We start from the raw sequence: 8,905 nt of genomic DNA on the forward strand, positions 1-8,905 counted from the left end.
AAAGAAGTGCTTCAAATCATTGCTATTTGACTCGGACCTGTTCTAAAAAAGTCGAGGCATTTCGAATTGTTTGTTGACACGGACAAAGTCAAGGAAAACCTCTGAAATTATTTCAAAGGAATCAAAGGAATGATAGTGTGATTATATATCTAGGTGTGGTTTGAGTTCGAATCTGAGTCTATGTATGGGTTTGTGTCGGAGTCTGGACACCGATCTGACTCTAGGTTCGGGTCCAAGTCCAAGTTGGGGTCCTGAGTGCGGTTCCAAGTTTTGGTCTGGGTCAGGATCTCGGTCCAGATCTAGGTCCAGCATTTCGATCCATTCTGTGTCTAAGTCCGAGTCAAGGTTCGTATCCCGATCCCTATCTAGGTCCAAGTCTTTGTTTGGGATCATGTCCCAAATTTAGGTCCAGGTCCGGGTCTCAGTTTCGGTCTGAGTACACGACAGTGTCTAGCGCCGAGTTCCAGTCTCAGTTTGGGCCTGAGGCTAGGTCTGTGTTCGGTTCTAGGTCTGGGTCTGGGCCCTGGTCACGGTCCTAGTCTTGTTGTAGGGTCTTGGTTCTGCGATTCTTGTTCAGGTTCTATATTTGGGTCCCAGGTCTAGGTCTTAGTTCGGGTTTGGTTCTTCGTCTGGGTTCTGGTTCAAATCTGAGTCCCAGATCTAGACATCGACTACTGGCCTGTTCCAGGCCACGTTACCCGAATCCCGAGTCAAGATCTGGATCACTGTCACGGGTCTCGGTCTGGTTCTGGTTCAGGTCCCAGGTCGTATTTAAAAGTTTGGGTTCGAGATCAAGAATGGGATGCGGTTCTAGGTCCCGACCCTGGTTTCGTGTCCCTAGTCTGGTTCCATGTTTGGGTCTGAGTTCAGGTTCGGGTTCGGCTCCCCAGTCCAGGTTTGGGTTGGGATTCGGGTCCGGCTACCAATTCGGATAGAGGTCTGATTTGGAGTCCGGGTCCTCGTCCGGTTACGGCTCTGGATCTAGGTCTAATTTCAGTTATGATTCCAAGTCCAAGTCCTGGTTCCAGTCCCGGTCAACTTCCGGTTTTGGTTCCAATTTTGTGTCACAGGGTACGGGTTCGGGTCCACTTTTCGGTTTGGGACTGGGTTCACGTCTGGGTGTGTGTTGGGGTCCTTGTCAGGGTTCGGGTTCAGGGCTTGGTCCCAAATCCAGACACTGATTACGGGTTTTGTCCAAGCCCTGGGTCCAGATCCGGATCCCGATCTCGAGTCCCAGTCTGGTTCCATTTCTGGTGCCGGGTCACGAGCTGGGTCCTAGGTTCAAGTTCAGGATTCCTAAGTTCCAATCCTGATCTGAGTCTGGATTCAGTTCTGGGTCTAAGTCTTGGTTCTGATCCTGGTCTAGGTTCGAGTTTGAGCTCGGGTCCGAGTCTGTGTTCGGGTTTGTGTCCAGGTTGGGACCCCGATCTTGCTCTATGTTCGGGTCCCGATCGAGGTCCAGGTTCAAGTGGGGGTCCCGAGTGCGGGTCCAAGTTTGGGTCTTGGTCAGGATCTCGGTGCAGATTTAGGTCCAGTATTTCGATCCCAGTCTGGGTCTTGGTCCGAGTCCAGGTTCGTATTTGGATATATATCTAGGTCCAAGTCTGTGTTTGGGATCGTGTCCTAGATTTAGGTCCAGGTTTGGGTCTCAGTTCCGGTGCAGGAACACGACCGTTTCCGGGCTTGAGTTCCAGTCTCAGTTTGGGTTTGAGGCTAGGTCTGTGTTCGGTTCTAGGTCTGGGTCCAGGCCTTGATCACGACCGTAGTCTTGTTCTAGGGTCCTGGTTCGATGATTCTTGTTCAGGATCTAATTTTTGGTCCCAGTTCTAGGTTTGGGTTCGGTTTTGGTTCTTCGTCTGGGTTTTGGTCCTAGTCTGAGTCGTAGATCTAGACACCGAATACTGGTCACTTCCACGCCTCGTTACCCGAATCTCGAATCAAGATCTGGATCACTATCGCGGGTCTCGGTCTTGTTCTGGTTCAGGTCCCAGGTCCCTTTTCTGAGTTTGGGTTTAGGATCGAGACTGAGGTGCGGTTCTAGGTCCCGACCCTGGTTCTGTGTCTCTAGTCTGGTTCCATGTTTGGGTCTGAGTTCAGGTTAGGGTTTAGGTCTTTGTTTGGGTTTTGATCTGGGTTCGGGTTTCGGTTTATGTCCTGGTCTTGGTCCTAGCCCTAGTTCGGTTCTAGTTCCATTTGCAATTCTAAGTTTGAGTTTTGGGTTTGAGTTCGGGTCGGAGTTCGAGTCCTGGTCTGAATTTTGGGTTCGGGTCTGGATTTCAATCTAGGTCCAGATCAGGCTCCAGGTGTGGGTTCTCGTCTTGGGTCTTGGTCTAAGTTTGGTCCGAGTCCCAAGTTCCAATCCCAATCTAAGTTTGGATTCGATTACGGATCTATGTCCTTGGTTACGATCACAGTGCGGGTTCGAGTTTGGGTCCGAGTCCGGGTCTAGCTTTGGGTCTGATTCTAGGTGTGGGTTTGAGTTCGGGTCCGAGTCTATGTCCGGGTTTGTGTCTAGGTTTGGAGCCCGATCTGGGTCTAGGTTCGGGTCCAGGTCCAAGTTCGGGTCCCGAGTGCGGGTCCAAGTTCGGATCCCGAGTCCAGGTTTGGTTTGGGATCCATGTCCGGCTCCCAATTCGGGTGTAGGTCGATTTGGAGTCTTGGACACAGTCCGGTTACGGTTCTAGATCTGGGTCCAATTTCAATTATGATTCGAAGTCCAAGTCCTAGTTCCAGTCCCGGTCAACTTCCAGTTTTGGTTCCAATTTTGGGTCGCGAGTGCGGTTCGGGTCCACTTTTGGGTCTGGGACTGGGTTCAGGTCCGGGTGTTGGTTCGGGTCCTTGTCAGGGTTTGGGTCAAGGGCTGGGTCCCAAATCGAGACACTGACTATGGGTTTTGTCCAAGCCACAGGTCCGGATACGGATCCCAATCTTGGGTCGCATTTTGGTTCCATTTCTGGTGCCGGGTCACGAGTTGGGCCCTATGTTCAAGTTCGGGTATTAGGTCCTGGTCCTAGTTCTGTTTCCAAGGTCCCTATCCTGATTCTCGGTCCAGGTCTCGTTTATTGTGTGAGTTTGGGTCCTGGTCTAGCTTCGGGTTCGAGGCCTAGTCTCGGTTCGGGTTTAGGTCTCTGTCTGGGTTTTGATGCGGGTTTGGGTTTGGGTTTAGGTCCTGGTCATGGTCCTAGTCCTTGTTCGGTTCTAGTTCCATTTGCGATTCTGAGTTCGAGTTTGGGTTTGAGTTCGGGTCGGAGTTCGATTCCTGGTCCGAGTTTGGGTTTGGGTCCGGATTTCAGTCTAGGTCCAGATCAGGCTCCGGGAGTGGGTTCGCATCCTAGGTAAGGTCTAGGTTGGGTCCGATTCCTAAGTTCCAATCCCGATGCGTGTACGGATTCAATTACGGGTCTAAGTCCTTGGTTCGATCTGGTGCGGGTTTGAGTTTTGGTCCGAGTCGGGTCTAGCTTTGGGTCTGATTCTAGGTGTGGGTTTGTATTCGGGTCCGAGTCTGTGTTCGGGTTTGTGTCCAAGTCTGAACCCCGATCTGGGTCTAGGTTCGGGTCGACGTCCAAGTTGGGGTCCCGAGCTACGGGTCCAAGTTTGGGTCTGGGTCAGTATCTCGGTCTAGTTCTAGTTCAGGTACCAGGTCCCATTTCTTAGTTTGGATTTGGGATAGAGGGCGGGGTGCGGTTCTACGTCCCGACCCTTATTCTGTGTCCACTGATCCAGGTCCATGTTTGGGTCTGAGTTCAAGTTCTGGTTTAGGTCTTTGTTTGGGTTTTGATCTGGGTTGGGGTTTCGGTTGAGGTCCTAGTCCTTGTCCTAGTTTGGTTCTAGTTCCATTTGCAATTCTATGTTCCACTTTGGGTTTGAGTTCGGGTCTAATTCTAGGTGTGGGTTTGAGTTCGGGTCCGAGTCTATGTCCGGGTTTGTGTCTAGGTTTGGACCCCGATCTGGGTCTAGGTTCAGGTCCAAGTCCAAGTTCGGGTCCAGGTTCGGATCCCGAGTCCAGGTTTTGTTTGGGATCCGGGTCCGGCTCCCAATTCAGGTCTAGGACTTATTTGGAGTCTTGGACTTGGTCCGGTTACGGTTCTGGATCTATGTCCAATTTCAATTATGATTCCAAGTCCAAGTCCTAGTTCCAGTCTCGGTCAACTTCCGGTTTTGGTTCCAATTTTGTGCCACAGGGTACGGGTTCGTGTCCACTTTTGGGTTTGCGACTGGGTTCAGGTCCGGGTGTTGGTTCGGGACCTAGTCAGGGTTTGTGTCTAGGGCTGGGTCCCAAATCCAGACACCGACTACGGGTTTTGTCCAAGCCCTGGGTCCAGATCTGGATCCCAATCTTGGGTCTAATTTTGGATCCATTTCTGGTGCCCGGTCACGAGTTGGGTCCTATGTTCAAGTTCGGGTCTGGTTCGGGTATTAGGTCACGGTCCTAGTTCTGTTTCCCAGGTCCCTATCCTGATTCTCGGTCCAGGTCCCGATTATTGTGTGAGTTTGGGTCCCTGTCTAGCTTCGGGTTCGAGGCCTAGTCTCGGTTCGGGTTTAGGTCTCTATCTGGGTTTTGATCTGGGTTCGGGTTTGGGTTTAGATCCTGGTCATGGTCCTAGTCCTAGTTCGGTTCTAGTTCCATTTGCGATTCTGAGTTCGAGTTTTGGTTTAAGTTCGGGACGAAGTTCGAGTCCTGGTCTGAGTTTGGGTTTGGGTCCGGATTTCAGTCTAGGTCCAGATCAGGCTCCGGGTGTGGGTTCGCGTCCTGGGACTTGGTCTAGGTTGGGTGCGATTCCTAAGTTCCAATCCCGACCTGAGTCTGGATTCAATTCTGGGTCTAAGCCCTTGGTTCTGATCCCGGTGCAGGTTTGAGTTTGGGTCCGAGTCTGGGTCTAGCTTTGGGTCTGACTCTAGGTTCGGGTCCAAGTCCAAGTTGGGGTCCCGAGTGCAGTTCAGGGTTTTTGTCTGGGTCAAGATCTCGGTCTAGATCTACGTCCAGCATTTCGATCCATTCTGTGTCTTGGTCCAAGTCAAGGTTCGTATCCGGATCCCTATCTAGGTCCAAGTCTTTGTTAGGGATCATGTCCCAAATTTAGGTCCAGGTCCGGGTCTCAGTTTCGGTGCAGGTACACGACAATGTACGGCGCCGAGTTCCGGTCTCGGTTTGGGCTTGAGGCTAGGTACGTGTTCGGTTCTAGGTACGGGTCCGGGCCACAGTCACGGTCCTAGTCTTGTTCTAGGGTCTTGGTTCGGCGATTCTTGTTCAGGTTCTATATTTGGGTCCCAGGTCTTGGTCTTGGTTCGGGTTTGGTTCTTCGTCTTGGTTTTGGTTCAAGTCTGAGTCCCAGATCTAGACATCGACTGCGGTACGTTCCGGGCCACGTTGCCGAATCTTGAGTCAAGATGCGGATCCGTCACGGGTCTCGGTACGGTTTCGGTTCGGGTTCCAAGTCCCATTTCAAAGTTTGGGTTCGAGATCAAGAATGGGATGTGGTTCTAGGTCCCGACCACAGTTGCGTGTCCCTTGTCTGGTTCCAGGTTTGGGTCTGAGTTCAGGTTCGGGTTCGGCTCCCCAGTCTAGGTTTGGGTTGGGATTTGAGTCCGGCTCCCTATTCGGGTTTAGGTCAGATTTGGAGTCCGGGTCCTCGTCCGGTTACGGCTCTGGATCTAGGTCCCATTTAAGTTATGATTCCAAGTCCAAGTCCTAATTCCAGTCCCGGTCAACTTCCGGTTTTGGTTCCAATTTTGTGTCACAGGGTACGAGTTCGGGTCCACTTTTCGGTTTGGGACTGGGTTCACGTCTGGGTGTGTGTTGGGGTCCTTGTCAGGGTTCGGGTTCAGGGCTTGGTCCCAAACCCAGACACCGACTACGGGTTTTGTCCAAGCCCTGGGTCAAGATCTTGATCACAATTTTGGGTCGAATTTTGGTTCCATTTCTGGTGCCGGGTCACGAGTTGGGTCCTATGTTCAAGTTTGGGTCTGGTTCGGGTATTAGGTCACGGTCCTAGTTCTGTTTCCCAGGTCCCTATCCTGATTCTCGGTCTAGGTCCGGATTATTGTGTGGGTTTGGGTCCCGGTCTAAGTTCGGATTCGAGTCCTAATCTCGGTTCGGGTTTAGGTCTCTGTCTGGGTTTTGATCTGGGTTCGGGTTTGGGTTTAGGTCTTGGTCCTGGTCCTAGTTCTAGTTTCATTTGCGATTCTGAGTTCGAGTTTGGGTTTGAGTTCGGGTCGGAGTTCGAGTCCTGGTCTGTGTTTGGGTTTGGGTCCGGATTTCAGTCTAGGTCCAGATCAGGCTCCGGGTGTGGGTTCACGTCCTGGATCTTTGTCTAGGTTGGGTCCGATTCCTAAGTTCCAATCCCGATCTGAGTCTAGATTCAATTCTGGGTCTAAGTCCTTGGTTCTGATCCTTGTCTGGGTTTGAGTTTGGGTCCGAGTCTGGGTCTAGCTTCTGGTTTGATACTAGGTGTGGGTTTTTGTTCGGGTCCGGGTCTGTGTCCAAGTTTGAACCGCGATTGGGTCTAGGTTCGGGTCAAGGTCCAAGTTGGGGTCTCGAGTGCAGGTCCAAGTTTGGGTCTGGGTCAGGATCTCGGTCTAAATCTAGGTCCAACATTTCGATCCCAGTCTGGGTCTTGGTCCTAGTCAAGGTTCGTATTCGGATCCCTATCTAGGTCAAAGTCTGTGTTTGGGATCGGGTGCCAGATTTAGGTCCAGGTCTGGGTCTCAGTTCCGTTCTGGGTACACGACCGTGCCGGGCCCGAGTTCCAGTCTCAGTTTGGGTCTGAGGCTAGGCCTGTGTTCAGTTCTAGGTCTTAGTCCGGGTCCTGGTCATGGTCCTAGTCTTGTTCAAGGGTCGTGGTTCGGCGATTCTTGTTCTCGTTCTAATTTTGGGTCCCAGGTTTAGGTCTGGGTTCGGGTTTTGTTCTTCATCTGGGTTCTTGTCCTAGTTTGAGTCCCAGATCTAAACACCGACTGCGGTACATTCCAGGCCTCGTTACCCGAATCTCGAGTCAAGATGAGGATCACTGTCACAGGTATCGGTCTCGTTCTGGTTCAGGTCCCAGGTCCCATTTCTGAGTTTGTGTTTGGGATCGAGAATGGGGTGCGGTTCTAGGTCCCGACCTTGGTTCTTTGTCCCTAGTCTAGTTCCATGTTTGGGTCTGAGTTCAAGTTCCGGTTCGGGTCCCGAGTAAAGTTTTGGGTTGGGATCCGGGTCCGGCTCACAATTCGGGTGTAGGTCTTATTTGGAGTCTGGGTTTTGGTCCGGTTACGGTTCTGGATCTAGGTCCAATTTTAGTTATCATTCCAAGTCCAAGTCATAGTTCCAGTCCCGGTCAACTTCCGGTTTTTGTTCCAATTTTGGGCCACAGGGTACGGGTTCGGGTCCACTTTTGGGTTTGGGACTAGGTTCTGGTTCGGGTGTGGGTTTGGGTCCTTGTCAGGGTTCGGGCACAGTACTGGGTCCTAAATCAAGACACCGACTACGCGTATTGTCCAAGCCATGGGTCCAGATCTGGATCCCAAACTCAGGTCCCAGTCTGGTTCCATTTCTGGTGCCGGGTCACGAGCTGGGTCCTAGGTTAAAGTTCAGGTATGGGTCGAGTACTAGGTCCCGGTCCTAGGGGTGTTCGCGGTTCGGGTGGTGCGGTTATTAACCATTTTTTCAAACCAAGCCCCACATGCAATTTTTCCAATTTTCCAAACCGCACCCTCACCGCCATACTAAATAACCGCAAAAACTGCACCGCAAAAAATGATGCGGTGCGGTTTCTTGCGGTTTGAACTATCACAATTTTTTTTTTTTTTGTAATCATCATAAAATAATTAAACTATCATTAATATAATTATTCCAAAACACTTAAGAAAATACAACAAACTTGTGACTAATAAAAGTTATAACAACAACAATAAGTCAATAATCTTTTTAAAGTTTCAACAACACACCTAAATCAAAATAACAAACTTTAAACTAATTAAATTCCAACAACAATATAAATGTACAACTAACATACTTTCAGCAATAGATTAAAAATAAAACAAACACAAAGTTCCAACTCCAAATTTCAATACACATGTATGGGCTTGGGTTTGTTGCTAAAAAGAGAGGGTTTTTGAAGAGTTATGGATTTTGCCCTAAGATTTATAGGCTTGGGTTGGGCTCATATGTATGGGCTTAATTAAATAAATAAAAAAATGAAATTTTAAAACATGCGGTGCGGTGCAGTTTGAATCGCGGTTTAATAATTCAAAACCGCAAACCGCACCGCATCGCGCAGTTTGGGAAAAATTCAAACCGCAACCGCACTGCGAAGAATTTCAAACCCCATTTTTTTTGCGGTGTGGTGCGGTGCGGGTAGTTTGAGTGGTTTGTGCAGTTTGATGTACACCACTACCCGGTCCTAGTTTTGTTTCCCAGGACCCTATCCTGATTCTGGGTCCAGGTCCCAGTTATTGTGTGGGTTTGGGTCCACGTCTAGGTTCGGGTTTGAGTCCTAGTCTCGGTTCGGGTTTAGGTCTCCGTCTGGGTTTTGATCTGGGTTCGGGTTTGGGTTTAGGACCTGGTCCTGGTCCTAGTCCTAGTTTGATTCTAGTTCCATTTGCAATTTTGAGTTCGAGTTTGGGTTTGAGTTCGGGTCGGAGTTCGAGTCCTAGTCTGAATTTTGGGTTCGGGTCTAGATTTCAGTCTAGGTCCAGATCATGCTCCGGATGTGGGTTCGCGTCCTGGGTCTTGGTCTAGGTTGGGTCGGAGTCCCAAGTTCCAATCCCGATCTGAGTCTGGATTCAGATCTGGGTCTAAGTCCTTGGTTCTCATCCTAGTCTGGGTTCGAGTTTGGGTCCGGGTTCGGGTCTACCTTTGGGTCTGGTTCTAGGTGTGGGTTTGAGTTCGTGTCCGATTCTGTGTCCGGGTTTGTTTCTAGGTCTG

Source organism: Cannabis sativa, unplaced genomic scaffold (genome assembly GCF_029168945.1).
Source record: "Cannabis sativa cultivar Pink pepper isolate KNU-18-1 unplaced genomic scaffold, ASM2916894v1 Contig7, whole genome shotgun sequence".
NCBI lineage: Eukaryota > Viridiplantae > Streptophyta > Magnoliopsida > Rosales > Cannabaceae > Cannabis > Cannabis sativa.